A 17,130-nucleotide genomic window follows, 5' to 3' on the forward strand; every position below is an offset into this window, starting at 1 on the left:
TAATCCGAGCAAACAAATCAGATAACAACGGCAAGGGGTACTGAAATTTAACCGTGATCTTATTTAGAAGGCGGTAATCTATACAAGGTCTCAGCGAACCATCCTTCTTGGCTACAAAAAAGAACCCTGCTCCAAATGGCGACGATGACGGGCGAATATGCCCCTTCTCCAGGGACTCCTTCACATAACTGCGCATAGCGGCGTGCTCAGGCACAGATAAATTAAACAATCGGCCTTTTGGGAACTTACCACCAGGAATCAAATTGATAGCACAATCACAATCCCTATGCAGAGGTAGGGCATTGGACTTGGGCTCATCAAATACATCCCGGTAATCAGACAAGAACTCTGGAACCTCAGAAGGGGTGGATGACGAAATTGACAGAAATGGAACATCACCATGTACCCCCTGACAACCCCAGCTGAACACCGACATGGATTTCCAATCTAATACTGGATTATGGACTTGTAGCCATGGCAACCCCAACACGACCACATCATGCAGATTATGCAACACCAGAAAGCGAATAACCTCCTGATGTGCAGGAGCCATGCACATGGTCAGCTGGGTCCAGTACTGAGGCTTATTCTTGGCCAAAGGCGTAGCATCAATTCCTCTTAATGGAATAGGACACTGCAAGGGCTCCAAGAAAAACCCACAACGCTTAGCATACTCCAAGTCCATCAAATTCAGGGCAGCGCCTGAATCCACAAATGCCATGACAGAATACGATGACAAAGAGCAGATCAAGGTAACGGACAGAAGAAATTTTGACTGTACTGTACCAATGGTGGCAAACCTAGCGAACCGCTTAGTGCGCTTCGGACAATCAGAGATAGCATGAGTGGAATCACCACAGTAGAAACACAGCCCATTCAGACGTCTGTGTTCTTGCCGTTCAACTCTGGTCAAAGTCCTATCGCACTGCATAGGCTCAGGTTTAAGCTCAGGTAATACCGCCAAATGGTGCACAGATTTACGCTCACGCAAGCGTCGACCAATCTGAATGGCCAAAGACATAGACTTATTCAAACCAGCAGGCATAGGAAATCCCACCATGACATCCTTAAGGACTTCAGAGAGACCCTTTCTGAACATAGCTGCCAGCGCAGATTCATTCCATAGAGTGAGCACGGACCACTTTCTAAATTTCTGACAATATAACTCTATCTCATCCTGACCCTGACAAAGAGCCAGCAAATTTCTTTCTGCCTGATCCTCTGAATTAGGTTCATCGTACAGCAATCCGAGCGCCAGGAAAAACGCATCGATATTACTTAATGCAGGATCTCCTGGCGCAAGAGAAAATGCCCAGTCCTGAGGGTCGCCACGCAAAAAAGAAATAATGATCAAAACCTGTTGAACTGGATCACCAGAGGAGCGAGGTTTCAAGGCCAGAAATAGCTTACAATTATTTTTGAAACTCAGAAACTTAGTTCTATCACCAAAAAACAAATCAGGAATAGGAATTCTTGGTTCTAACATAGATTTCTGATCAATAGTGTCTTGAATCTTTTGTACTCTTGCCGAGAGCTGATCCACACATGAAGACAGACTTGTAATGTCCATTGCTACACCTGTGTCCTGAACCACCCAAATGTCTAGGGGAAAAAAAAGGCAAAACACAGTGCAGAGAAAAAGAAATGGTCTCAGAACTTCTTTTTTCCCTCTATTGAGAATCATTAGTACTTTTGGCTTCCTGTACTGTTATGATTAGGCAATACAGTACCACAGTGAACATAGAGGTCAGAGCACACACAGTGATCTGACAATAATCCAAAAACATAGAACGAGCTCTGAGACGTGGGAACTCTGTTAACCGCAATCCCTGATCCTCTCCAACAACACTAGAGGCAGCCGTGGATTGCGCCTAATGCTACCTATGCAACTCGGCACAGCCTGAGAAACTAGCTAGCCTGAAGATAGAAAATAAGCCTACCTTGCCTCAGAGAAATACCCCAAAGGAAAAGGCAGCCCCCCACATATAATGACTGTGAGTTAAGATGAAAAGACAAACGTAGAGATGAAATAGATTTAGCAAAGTGAGGCCCGACTTTCTGAACAGAGCGAGGATAGGAAAGGTAACTTTGCGGTCAACACAAAACCCTAAAAACCACGCAAAGGGGGCAAAAAGACCCTCCGTACCGAACTAACGGCACGGAGGTACACCCTCTGCATCCCAGAGCTTCCAGCAAACAAATAGATAAGCTGGACAGAAGAAAAGCAAACAAAATAGCAAAGGAAAACTTAGCTATGCAGAGCAGCAGGCCACAGGAACGATCCAGGAGGAAAACAAGTCCAATACTGCAACATTGATAGGAAGTCAGGATCAAAGCACTAGGTGGAGTTAAGTAGAGCAGCACCTAACGACCTCACCACATCACCTGAGGGAGGAAACTCAGAAGCCGCAGTACCACTTCCCTCCACCAACGGAAGCTCACAGAGAGAATCAGCCGAAGTACCACTTGTGACCACAGGAGGGAGCTCTGCCACAGAATTCACAACACTCCCCGCAGTCACCACTCACACAGGGCTAATGCCGGCGGTAACGGACCACGTTATGCCGCGGGTAACTCACTCCATTACCGCCGCTATTAACCCTGTGTGACCAAGTTTTCACTATTGATGCTGCCTATGCAGCATCAATAGTAAAAAGATCTAATGTTAAATATAATTAAAAAAATAAAAAATCATCATATACTCACCCTCCGCCGCCTTTCCCGCTCTTCGCGACGTTCCGGTGCTAAGGATGCTATGCGACAAGGACCTTCCATGACGTCACGGTCATGTGACCGCGACGTCATCACAGGTCCTGCGCGCCTGCACGAGAAGGACCTTCCATAACATCACGGTCATGTGACCACGATGTCATCACAGGTCCTGTGCGCCTGCGTAAGAAGGACCTTTCATGACGTCATGGTCATATGACCATGATGTCATCACATGTCCTGCGTGCCTGCGTGAGAAGGACCTTCCATGACGTCACGGTCATATGACCGCGACGTCATCACAGGTCCTGCGTGCCTGCACGAGAAGGACCTTCCATGACATCACTGTCATGTGACCGCGACGTCATCACAAGTCCTCTGCGCCTATGCGAGAAGGACCTGCCATGATATCACGGTCATGTGACCGTGAATTCATCACACCCTGGGACCGGAAGCTGGCGACAGAACTACAAGGGGCCCTCGGATCGGAATGTTTATTTTTTTTTAACCTGTGACATATGTGGCTGGGCAATATACTACCTAACTGGGCAATATACTACATGGCTCTGTGCTGTATACTACGTCGCTGTGCAATATACTACGTGGCTCTGTGCTGTATACTACGTCACTGGGCAATATACTACGTAACTGGGCAATATACTACGTGGCTGAGCAATATACTAGTGACTGGGCAATATACTACGTAGCTGGTCAATATACTACGTGGGCTGTGCAATATACTACGTGGCTCTGTGCTGTATACTACGTCGCTGGGCAATATACTATGTAACTGGGAAATATACTACGTAACTGGGCAATATACTACGTGGCTGGGCAATATGCTCTGTGCTGTATACTACGTCACTGGGCAATATACTACATGGCTGGGCAATATACTACGTGACTGGGCATTATACTACGTGACTGGGCAATATACTACGTGACTGGGCAATATACTACGTGACTGGTCAATATGCTACATAGCTGGGCAATATAGTACGTGACTGGGCAATATACAACATGGCTGGGCAATATACTACATGGCTGGGCAATATACTATGAGGACATGCATATTCTAGAATACCCGATGTGTTAGAATCGGGCAACCATCTAGTCTACTATATAATTGTCTAAAGGTCACTTCCATCTTTCTGTCTGTCCTTCTGTCTGTCATGGATATTCATTGGTCGCGGCCTCTGTCTGTCATGGAGATCCAAGTCGCTGATTGGTCGCGGCAAAACAGCCACAACCAATCAGTGACGAGCACAGTCCGGCGGAAAAATGGCCGCTCCTTACTCCCCGCAGTCACTGCCCGGCGCCCGCTCCATACTCCCCTCCGGTCACTGCTCACACAGAGTTAATGCCGCCGGTAACAGACTGCGTTATGCCACGGGTAACGCACTCCGTTACCGCTGCTATTAACCCTGTGTGTCTCCAACTTTTAACTACTGATGCTGCCTATGCGGCAAAAAAGATCTAATGTTAAAAATAATAATTAAAAAAAAAATCATATATTCACCTTTCGCCGCCTTTCCCGCTCATCGCGACGCTCTGGCAACCGCTCCATGCAAACGGCAAGTTCAGGTGGCAACTAAGGATGGTATGAGACAAGGACCTACCATGACGTCACGGTCTTGTGACCGCGACGTCATCACGGGTCCTGCGCTACCAACCCTGGGACCGGAAGCTGCCGAGTGCACCGAACATAGGCGACATGACTACAAGGGCTCCCTTGGAAGGTTATTATATGTTTATTTTTTATTTTTTAACCTGTGACATACGTGGCTGGGCAATATACTACATGACTGGCCAATATACTACATGGCTGGGCAATATACTACGTGGCTCTGTGCTGTATACTACGTAACTGGGCATTATACTACGTGGCTGGGCAATATACTACGTGGCTGGGCAATATACTGCGTGACTGGGCAATATACTATGTGGCTGGGCAATATACTATGTGGCTGGGCAATATACTATGTGGCTGGGCAATATACTACGTGGCTGGGCAATATACTACATTGCTGGGCAATATACTACGTCGCTGGGCAATGTACTGCGTGACTGGGCAATATACTACGTGACCGGGCAATATACTACGTGGCTGGGCAATATGCTACGTGGACATGCATATTCTAGAATACCCCATGAGTTAGAATCGGGCCACCATCTAGTATATATATATATATATATATATATATATATATATATACAGTATTCTCACAAAATGAGAATATCATCAAAAAGTTAATTTATTTCAGTTCTTCAATACAAAAAGTGAAAGTCATATATTATATAGAGTCATTACAAACAGAGTGAACTATTTCAAGTGTTTATTTCTGTTAATGTGGCTGATTATGGCTTACAGTCAATGAAAACCAAACAGTGCTTATCTCAGTAAATTAGAATACTTTATAACACAAGCTTGAAAAATTATTTTAAAATCCGAAATGTTGGCCTACTGAAATGTTTGTACGAAATGCACTCAATACTTGGTTGGGGCTCCTTTTTGCATCAATTACTGCATCAATGCGGCTTGGCATGGAAGCGATCAGCCTGTAGCACTGCTGAAGTGTTATGGAAGCCCAGGTTGCTTTGATAGCAGACTTCAGCTCATTTGCATTGTTGGGTCTGGTGTCTCTCATCTTCCTCTTAACAATACCCCATAGATTCTCCATGGGGTTAAGGTCAGGCGAGTTTGCTGGCCAATCAAGCACAGTGATACTGTTGTTTTTAAACCAGGTATTGCGACTTTTGGCAGTGTGGACAGGTGACAAGTCCTACTGGAGAATGACATTTACATCTCTAAAAAGCTTGTCGGCAGAGGGAAGAATGAAGTGCTCTACAATTTCCTGGTAGATGGCTGCACTGACTTTTGTCTTGTTAAAACACAGTGGACCTACACCAGCAGATGACTTGGCTCCCCAAATCATCACTGATTGTGGAAACTTCACACTAGACCTCAAGTGGCTTGGATTGTGTGCCTCTCCACTCTTCCTCCAGACTCTGGGACCTTGATTTCCCAAAGAAATGCAAAATGTACTTTCCTTGTGGAGTGTCAATGACTACCTTCTGGACATCTGTCAAGTCAGCAGTCTTCCCCATGATTGTAGAGCCTACTGAAACAGACTGAGGGACATTTTTAAATGCTTAGGAAACCTTTACAGGTATTTTTGTTAATTATTCTAACTTACTGAGAAAATCACTTCTGGGTTTTAAATGGCTGTAAGCCATAATCATCAGCATTAACAGAAATAAACACGTGGAATAGATCACTCTATTTGTAATGACCCTATATAATATATGAGTTTCAATTTTGATTGAAGAACTGAAAGAAATTAACTTTACTTTTTGATGATATTCTAATTTTGTGAGAGCACCTGTAAATATATATATATATATATGTATATATAAAATAGTAAAAAAACAGCACAACTGATTATAGGGCACAAAGCCTCATAGGTACTAAGCAGTTCTTCCAGATAAATAAAAAAGTTGAAGCAGCACACCATAGGTCATTTATAAGGTGCCATTTATGCGTGTGCATTTGATCACCTTCCCTGCGCCAAGATGGCACTCAAGAATTCCGGGACCGACTGCTCAATACTGGAAGTGATCATCTCAACCTGGATTCTCTTCCTGACATGCGCATTATACTAATGAGACACTTGTTTCCGCGCGATATTTATGTTTTGAGGGGGAGAGTCATGTGCTGTAATTAACTGAGCACAGCTGGTCCTGATGATCAATTATAATTTTTTGTTTATTGCTGCAATTGCATTTAATGTGATAACACTGTATTGTACTTTATCACTTTATGAAATCATGTTCCATCAAACTGTTATGTATATCATGATCATATCACTGTTGTACTTTTGTGAATCATGGAAATTGCTGCTAAATACCTTAAAAATTTGGTTGCCTTAAATACTCTGCTATATATATATATATATATATATATATATATACATATATATATATATATATATATATATATATATACAGTTATATGAAAAAGTTTGGGCACCCCTATTAATCTTAACCCCTTTCTGCCAGCTGACGGAATAGTATGTCAGCTGGCAGATCCCCCGCTTTGAGGTGGGCTCCGGCGGTGAACCCACCTCAAAGCCGCGATATGTCAGCTATTTTGTACAGCTGACATGTGCGCGCAATGAGCGTGAGCAGAATTGCGCCCATTAACTAGTTAAATGCCGCCGTCAAGCGCTGACAGCGGCATTTAACTAGCGCTCCCGGCCGCGCGGCCGGGGGTGCTCGCACCGCTGACCCCCGTCACATGATCGGGGGTCAGTGGTGCATTGCCATAACAACCAGAGGTCTCCTTGAGGCCTCTATGGTTGTTGATGGCGGTTTGCTTTGATCACCACCCTGTGGTCGGCGTTCAAAGTACACCTGCCTTTCTGCTACATAGAGGTGATCTGTACTTCACCTCTATGTAGCAAAGCCGATCGTGTAGTGCATGCTTCCAGCCTCCTGTGGAGGCTATTGAAGCATGCCAAAATAAAAAAAAAAAAGTGTTTAAAAATATAAAAAAAATAAAAAATATATACAAGTTCAAATCACCCCCCTTTCGCGCCAATCAAAATAAAACAAGAAAAAAATGAAAAATACAAATATTTGGTATCGCCGCATTCAGAATCACCCAATCTATCAATAAAAACAAAGGATTAACCTGATCTCTAAATGGCATAGCGAAAAAAAAATCAAAACGCCAAAATTACGTTTTTTTGGTTGCCGCAACATTGAATTGAAATGCAATAACGGGCGATCAAAAGAATTTATCTGCACCAAAATGGTGTCATTAAAAACGTCAGCTCGGCACGCAAAAAATAAGCCCTCACCTGACCCCAGATCACGAAAATTGGAGACGCTACGGGTATCAGAAAATCGCGCAATTTTTTTTCTTTTTTTTTAGCAAACTTTGGAATTTGTTTTCACCACTTAGATAAAAAATAACCTAGACATGTTTGGTGTCTATGAACTCGCAATCACCTGGAGAATCATAATGGCAGGTCAGTTTTAGCATTTAGTGAACCTAGCAAAAAATCCAAACAAAAAACAAGTGTGATATTGCACTTTTTTTGCAATTTCATCACACTTGGAATTTTTTTCCTGTTTTCTGTTACACGGCATGGTAAAACCAATGATATCTTTCAAAATTGCAACTCATCTCGCAAAAAATAAGCCCTCACATGGCCATATTGACGGAAAAATAAAAAAGTTATGGCTCTGGGAAGGAGGGGAGCGAAAAACGAAAACGAAAAAATGGAAAAAGCTCCGGGGGTGAAGGGGTTAAGCTTAATGTTTTATAAAAAAAAAAAAAATTTGCAACAGCTATTTCAGTTTCATATATCTAATAACTGTTGGACACTGTAATGTTTCTGCCTTGAAATGAGGTTTATTGTACCAACAGAAAATGTGCAATCTGCATTCAAACAAAATTTGACAGGTGCATAAGTATGGGCACCCTTATCATTTTCTTGTTTTAAATACTCCTACCTACTTTTTACTGACTTAGTGACTAAAGCACTTTTTTTGTTTTCTAACCTCATTGAGTTTTGAACTTCATAGCCAGGTGTATGCAATCATGAGAAAAGCTACTTAAAGTGGCCACTTGCAAGTTGTTCTCCTGTTTGAATCTCCTCTGAAGAGTAGCATCATGGGCTCCTCAAAACAACTGTCTAATGATCTGAAAACAATGCGTCATGTGAATGACGTCCTGGAAAAGAGAGGACGAGGGGAGAAAGAGGGAGAGCGCTATCTAAGCGTAGTAGATGAGTACATCTTTCTTGGAGAGAAAAGCACAGCTTGAATCTTGCTCATCTGGTGTGGTTGTGCAAAGAGGCACAATACTGGGAAAAGTTTTGTACACAAAGGAAATCCTTCCACTGGTGTGCTGCAAGTCGCAGCAGTTCCAGAGGGGAGAGGTAGCTGAATGGGGTGAAGCAGACCACCGAGTAGAGAGCAGCAGAAGAAGGGAGTTAGCCAGAAAACAGGCAGATGCTCAGGAGCCAGCAGCACAAAATACTCAAGCACATGTGAACAGAAGACCTGGACTTAAATAGTCAAGACAGACAGGAGGTTCCATGACAGGGTAAGATCCAAGACTCCATCTTGGATCAGGGCGAACAGACACCAGGAAAGTCCGGAATCCATACAGTAGCATATAAAACACAGCCCACATAGTAGTTAACACAGCCCACATAGTATATAACACAGCCCAAGTAGTATATAACACAGCCCACATACTATATAACACAGCCACATAGTATATTGCCCAGCCACGTTATATAGCACAGAGACATATAGTAATATATAACACAGCCCACGCAGGATATAACTCAGTCCATGCAGTATATAACATAGGCCGCGCAGTATATAACACAGCCCACGCAGTATATAACACAGCCCATGCAGTATATAAAACAGGCCATGTGGTATATAGCACAGAGACGTAGTATATAGCAACGCCCATGTAGTATATAACACAGCCCACATAGTATATAGCACAGCCCATGTAGTATATAACACAGGCCACGTAGTATATAGCACAGAGATGTAGTATATAGCACCGCCCATATAGTATATAACACAGCCACATAGTATATTTCACAGCCCATGCAGTTTATAACACAGGCCATGCAATATTTAACACAGCCCATGTAGAATATAACACAGCCCATGTAGTATCTAACACAGCCCACATAGAATATAACACAGTAGGCAACATCAATAGTAAAAAGCTCGTTACAGAGGGTTAATAGCAGCGTTAAGGGACTGCGTTACACTGCGTTATGCCGCGGTGTAACGCAGTCTACTTAACGGACTGCTAAACCACTATAGGGGCACTGACTGGAGGGCAGTAGGGAGGGGCAGTGACTGGAGGGGAGTATGGAAGGGGAATTCCCGGCCGGAATGTGCCCGTCGCTGATTGGTCGCGGTCAGACGGCCGCGACCAATCAGTGAAGCCGGATTTCCGTGACAGACTAAACAGACGGAAGTGACCCATAGACAATTATATATACAGTACAGACCAAAAGTTTGGACACAGCTTCTCATTTAAAGATTTTTCTGTATTTTCATGACTATGAAAATTGTACATTCACACTGAAGGCATCAAAACTATGAATTAACACATGTGGAATTATATACTTTACAAAAAAGTGTGAAACAACTGAAATTATGTCTTATATTCTAGGTTCTTCAAAGTAGCCACCTTTAGCTTTGATGAATGCTTTGCACACTCTTGGCATTCTCTTGATGAACTTCTAGAGGTTGTCACTTGGAATGGTCTTCCAACAATCTTGAAGGAGTTCCCAGAAATGCTTAGCACTTGTTGGCCCTTTTGCCTTCACTCTGTGGTCCAGCTCACCCCAAACCATCTCAATTGGGTTCAGGTCTGGTGACTGTGGAGGCCAGGTCATCTGGCGTAGCACCCCATCACTCTCCTTCTTGGTCAAACAGTCCTTACACAGCCGGGAGGTGTGTTTGGGGTCATTGTCCTGTTGAAAAATAAATCATGGTCCAACTAAACGCAAACCGGATGGAATAGCATGCCACTGCAAGATGCTGTGGAATCCATGCTGGTTCAGTATGCCTTCGGTTTTGAATAAATCCCCAACAGAGTCAACAGCAAAGCACACCCACACCATCACACTTCCTCCTCCATGCTTCACGGTGGAAGCCAGGCATGTAACGTTCATCCGTTCACCTTTTCTGCATCGCATAAAGACACGGTGATTGGAACTAAAGATCTCAAATTTGGACTCATCAGACCAAAGCCCAGATTTCCACTGGTCTAATGTCCAATCCTTGTGTTCTTTAGCCCAAACAAGTCTCTTCTGCTTGTTGCTTGTCCTTAGCAGTGGTTTCCTAGCAGCTATTTTACCATGAAGGCCTGCTGCACAAAGTCTCCTCTTAACAGTTGTTGTAGTGATGTGTCTGCTGCTAGAATTCTGAGTGGCATTGACCTGGTCTCTAATCTGAGCTGCTGTTAACCTGCGATTTCTGAGGCTGGTGACTCAGATAAACTTATCTTTAGAAGCAGAGGTGACTTTTGGTCTTCCTTTCCTGGGGCGGTCCTCATGTGAGCCAGTTTCTTTGTAGTGCTTGATGGTTTTTGCAACTGCACTTGGGGACACTTTCAAAGTTTTCACAATTTTTTAGACTGACTCACCTTCATTTCTTAAAGTAATGATGGCCACTCATTTTTCTTTACTTAGCTGCTTTTTTCTTGCCATAATAACATTTCTAACAGTATATTTAGTAAGACTATGAGTTGTATATCCACCAGACTTCTGCTCAACACAACTGATGGCCCAAACCCCATTAATAAGGCAAGAAATTCCATTTATTAAACCTGACAGGGAACACCTGTGAAGTGAAAACCATTTCCGGTGACTACCTCTTGAAGCTCATCAAGAGAATGCCAAGAGTGTGCAAAGCAGTCATCAAAGCAAAAGGTGGCTACTTTGAAGAATCTAGAATATAAGAAATGTTTTCAGTTGTTTCACACTTTTTGTTATGTATATAATTCCACATGTGTTAATTCATAGTTTTGATGCCTTTAGTGTGAATTTACAATTTTCATAGTCATGAAAATACAGAAAATTTTTTAAATGAGGTATGTCCAATCCTTTGGTCTGTACTGTATATATACAGATCTGGCAAAAATTAAGAATTAAGAGACTACCACATCAAAGCCCTGTGATGGGCAGCCCAATCTCCAGACCTGAACCCCTTTGAAAACCTCTGGAATGTAACCATGATGATGATGGAAAGTCACAAGCCATCAAACAAAGAATAACTGCTTAATTTTTTGCGCCAGAAGCAATGTGAAAGACTGGTGGAAAGCATGCCAAGATGCATAAAAACTGTGATTAAAAACCATGGTAATACCACAAAATATTAATTTCTGAATTCTTCCTGAGTTTAAAAATTAGTGTTGTTGTTTCTAAATGATTATGAACTTGTTTTCTTTGCATTATTTGAGGTCTGAAAGCACTGGGTTTTTTTTTTTTTTTTTAAATTTGACCTTTTTTCCATTTCAGAAATGCAAAATGTATTGCTTGGAAAATCGGAGACATGTTGCCGGAAGTTTATAGACTAAAAGAACAATTTATATTTTACTCAAAAAAATACCTATAAAGAGAAAAATCTGACAAACTGAAAATTTTGCAGTGGTCCCTTAATTTTTGCCAGAGCTATATATCTATATATATATATATATATATATATATATATATATATATATATATATATATATATATATATATGTATATATATGTATATATATATATATATATATATATATATATATATATATATATATATAACCATTGGTGGTAGTTCCCTAATATTGTGGTATTATGGCCAACAAAATTGACTATAGGGGATGATTTGCCGTTTATGTGTTGCACTATAGTTGCTCTATTCATAGTATATAATACTGGATTCAGAAGGTCATATAATTGCCCAACTCCATGGCCTCAAAATACAAATGTTCTATGGAACAAAACTTCATTCTCCACAGGGAATAATAAGTTTGAAAGGGGTGCAACATCCCTGGAAACACTTTTTTATCCACTAAGAACATTTCTATTCCTCACAACTAGGCACAGGGATATTAGTCAATGCTGTTAGGGTTGGCAGAATGCACCGGGTATAAATATATGAAATAATAGGTGCGTTCACAACCTGAGGCCCACGACCACTGGGAACAACTGGTGGCAAGATGTCCTGACTGCTGGCCAACATGACAGAACTTGAGTGCAAGAGCGGTCCAGGACTTAGATCCCGCTCGTGACACTCCCATGGCCTCATGTGACTCAGGGGCCCGAACCGGAGATGCCAAAGGTTTGACAAAGGTGGGAGCAAGCAGGAACCTCCGCCTACACTGGGCTCGCTCTAACCTCCGCTCGTTAAAATGGAGGTCAATATGAGTGGACACAGCTATTAGCTCCTCCAGTGTGGCGGGATTCTCCCTAGTGGCCAAAGCATCCTTCACATGTTCAGCCAGAACCCTCCAAAATATGGGGATGAGGACTTTATCTGACCACTCCAGCTCAGATTCTAAGGTGCGGAAGTGGACGGCAAAATTGCTGACAAAGGACTTGCCCTGAGTCAATGCCAACAGTTGGAGCGCCGTATCATGGGTGACTCGAGTTCCCAAAAAGACCTGTTTCAGAGTACTCAGGAACAGTGGAGCACTCTGCACCACATGATCGCCATGCTTCCACAGCAGCGTAGCCCACTCCAACACCCTGTCCAGCAGGAGAGACAAAGTGAACCCCACCTTTGCCCGCTCTATGGGGAAACGTACAGCAGGAGCTCGAGGTGTACAGAGCACTGGCTCACGAAACCCCTACAAGATTTGCTATCGCCAGAAAATTTTTCTGGCAGCGGGAGGAGAGATAGAGTCGGAACAGGGGTGTCAGTGGACAAACTGGCTGCAGCTACTCTTGCAGCCTGTACAGCGACTGCGGTGACATCCACGGCTGAGGTTGTGCACTCAAGAGCCGCCAACCTACCAGCTGCTGGATGTTCTGCAGTAGACGCTGATCATCCACCATTAACTAGCCAGATCTTGGCGCTAGTATTATGTTAGGGTTGGCGGCACGCACCGAGTATCAATATATGAAATAATAGGTGCGTTCGCAACCTGAAGTCCACCATGCAGGTGAGGAACCTACTGCTGGCAAATGGCGGCGCTATATTGTGGTATTAGCGAACTCTGTTACTTCACAGAATCGCTAGGATAGGGAAACGCTGTGCCCTGTTAACCTCACAGAGGAACACAGCTACCAAACAGAGCAAAACTGTGGTCATGCAGTCAGCATAGCACACAAACAACTCCTCACTGGAGGTGCCGGTATTCTGCGAGCTTATTTCAGCCAACACCTGAATCCAAACACACAAAACTCCTCACTGGAGGTGCCGGTATTCTAGGGGCTTATTTCAGCCAACCCTGACCTCATGCAAACATGACCACACTTTAGCAAGGCTCAAAACATAGGTTGATATTAGCGCATGGCCATACGCCATGCAAATCTTTTATAGATGTAGCAGACAAGGACCTTACTGGTGGTCCAATAGGAGCTGCTACAGGACCTGAGCATGTGACCCCAGACCTCCAATGGGAGTTGTTTGTTATGATCTGGTGGCCTTGGAGCAGCATGAGACGTACTCTGGAGAAGGTGGCCCCTGTACTGACCGCAAACCCTGAACCTAGAAGCGCAACTAGAAGTAGCTGTGGGGGTACCTAACACTCCCTAGACCCCTCGACACAGCCTAAGAAACTAACTACCCCTAAAGACAGAAACAGGAAACCTATCTTGCCTCAGAGAAAATCCCCAAAGGACAGATAGCCCCCCACAAATATTGACTGTGAGAGGAGAGGGAAAAAAACATAAGCAGACATGAAATCAGGATTTAGCATAGGAGGCCATACTAGCTAAATAGAAAGAATAGAACAGAGTACTATGCGGTCAGTATTAAAACACTAGAAAATGTCCACCACAGAAAATACAAAACACCACATCTGACTAAAGACATGGAGGGTATATCTGCATCTCCAGAGACACAGCAAGGCTGCAAAAAATACTTCACAGACAAAGCTGGACAAGACAAAACATGAAAATGCACAGAGCTATAAGGTCCACAGCAGGTAGACAGCAAAAACAAAGCCAGGACTTATCTTTGAAGAAAAGCACAGCGAACAGGAGAGACCAGAAGGGATGTGAATCCTCCAAAAACAATGGACAACTGGCAGGGACTAAAGAGTCCTGCAAAGCTATATACCCCAGTCAGTTTTGCAATTAGTAGATACACCTGTCTAATCCTGCAGTCCAGGCACAACTGCATTACCCTCTACAACCACCGGAGGGAGCCCAAAAGCTGAATTCACAACAGAGGTTGTGCCGTGGGCATGCTCAGTATGGGAAAAACGATACTTTGTCCCAGAAAGACTTGCCCGCTGCTGAACATTGCTGGCTACAATGACAGAGCCTGGAAGGGCAGTAGTAACCCGTCGTCCAGTATCAGCCCGAGACAGACGCTGGGACCATCGTCTCCGCTGAGCAGGCTCCACTGCGGCTAGAGGAGAATGGGAAACTGCAGCAGACATGGTTCAAGAATCCCCCTGTTCAGCGGTGGGAACTCGACACCTAACAAATGCTTTCACTTTAAATGGTACACAAGTGTTTTGGTCACAGAATATAAATGAGCACATTACTTGGTGGTACCTTCACTTGGTAAGTACTATATCTTCAACACCAAAACAACAAATAGCAAAACATTTGCAGTAATGTTACATAATCTTTAGTTAAGTTCAGTAAAGCTGTAGACATGTCCAGCTCTTGCAGTTTCTTGAACAGGCCTTGCTAACTCCTTTCCAACTTTGACATATTAGTAGCTTGAAAGCTGAGCTTACATCATACGTGATTGAAGAAATCACGTATGATGTAAGCTCAGCTGTTAAAGCAGCCATTGAAGTCAAGTTTCAATCACTGCTTTTAACCCCTTACTTCTGTCAATGTCTGACTGTGCCATTAAAAGCAAGTGTTCTAAGGTTAGTCAAAAGGCTGCTTTTGAAACCAGTTGTTGGCTGAAAGTTCCTTGCCTACTATGTGAGTACTACTATGAAGCCCAGCTGCAAGCTGAGCTTTATAGGAAGTCCTTATTTTATATTTTTTACCTATTTTCTGCAATTCACTGGTATTGCAGCATACAGAAAAAATAATCAGATGATCGCAGGTTCAAGTCCCCTAATGGAGCTAAGTAAATATTTTTTTTAAATATTAATACAATTTTTTTAAAAATAGAAATATTCAATTTACATTCCTTTCCCACAAATAAAAACAAAGTAGTAAGAAAATAACAGATAAACATATTTGCAATCACTACGTCTTTAAGACTATCAAAATAATTAAATACATAACCCACATGGTTAAAGCTATAAAGAGAATATTAAAATTACAGGATTGAGATTTTTGGTCTCTGCAATTCCAAAAATAAATACAATAAGAAACAATTAAAAAATAATTTTCTCCCAAAAGGGTGTCAATAAAAATGTCTACTCATTATGCACAACTCCATCAATCGAAAAAATAATTAAAAGGTTAATTGTTTTAAAAAACAATACACAATTTTTTTTTTAAATAAATTTCAGTTAATAAAATATTTTTAATTTTGGTATCACTGCAATTGTCTTAACCGGAAGCACAATGGTACCCGATCATTTTTACTGCTCATTAAACACCATAAAAGCAAAAACCCCAAAATTAATTTCAATACATTCAGAATTTGTTCAGATTTTTCAGTACAGTGTATGCTAAAATCAATGGTGACATTCAAAACTACAACGCTTACCATAAAAAGAAGCAAAACTCCCATACAGCTATGTCAATTGAAAAATAAATGAATTATGGGTTTTAGAGGGGGAGGAAAAAACAAAAGCACAAAAATAAAAGTCGCTCTGTCAAGAAAGGGTTAATGATTCTAAGAATGACAAAAATATTTACAAGCAAAAGTTTAACTGATTTATAGTAAGTAAAAATGTCCCGCTGTTTATGCATTTAATATGTATCTGTCTGAGAAAATAAGGGAAGTCTTATACAGATATAACATATAATATTATGCAGTACAGATCATTATTTTATTCCTCTCACCTGCTTTATGTAAGAAAGTTATTTTCCAAATAGGCGATGGATTATCTTCTAACACAAAGACTGAGAGAGACCCATCATAACTGACAGTTCCAAAGAGACCACGGTCCGTCCCTGTAAGCGCTTACAGTTTCATGTATTCCTCATCAGATACTGAATTTCACAGCTTCATATTTATTTGACACATAGATTTCAAGAAAAAAGACATTTTCAAGCCTCGGTTTTCTAGATGATTTAAAAATAGAACAAGCTGCAGCATAAAAGACCTGTAAGAAAAAAGAAAAATGTAAATTTTAGAAAAATAATATAAATGCAAGATACTGATAATATGCTATTTCCATGAACATTTTCTGAAGTCAAAACCATTTTTTCAAACAATATGTTTACAATTACGTACAACCATTTCAAAGAATAAAAAATAAGATAATTTTAAGGCTATATAATTGTTTCATGAAAGTGTGTAGATCAAAAGCATTACTTGAAACGCCGGGATCCCAATTTAAATTAATAATATGGCCTGACATTTGTCGTGTCAGGTAAAATATTGATTTTTTTTTTTATTTTGCAAATGAATCTTTTTACAGGTAGTAATTTTACTCATACAGCCATGGCCAAAAGTGTTGGCACCCTTGACATTGTTCTAATAAATGAAGTATTTCTCCCAGAAAATTATTATAATTACACATGTTTTGTTATACAGATGTCTACTTCCTTTGTATGCATTTGAACAGAGTAA

The 17,130-nt window shown here is 41.8% G+C and overlaps 1 protein-coding gene across 1 annotated transcript in view; it reads right to left on the bottom strand.

Annotated features, from left to right (window-relative positions):
- The window catches only part of CDH12 (cadherin 12), a 1,535,982-nt gene that overhangs the window by 611,624 nt on the left and 907,228 nt on the right, over positions 1-17,130 (bottom strand). Inside the window, exon 3 of the mRNA XM_069730603.1 lies at positions 16,398-16,660. The gene's annotated coding sequence lies outside the window, so the exon portion shown is untranslated. The remainder of the gene's footprint in view (positions 1-16,397; positions 16,661-17,130) is intronic.

This window comes from Ranitomeya imitator, chromosome 6 (genome assembly GCF_032444005.1).
Source record: "Ranitomeya imitator isolate aRanImi1 chromosome 6, aRanImi1.pri, whole genome shotgun sequence".
In the NCBI taxonomy this organism is placed as follows: domain Eukaryota; kingdom Metazoa; phylum Chordata; class Amphibia; order Anura; family Dendrobatidae; genus Ranitomeya; species Ranitomeya imitator.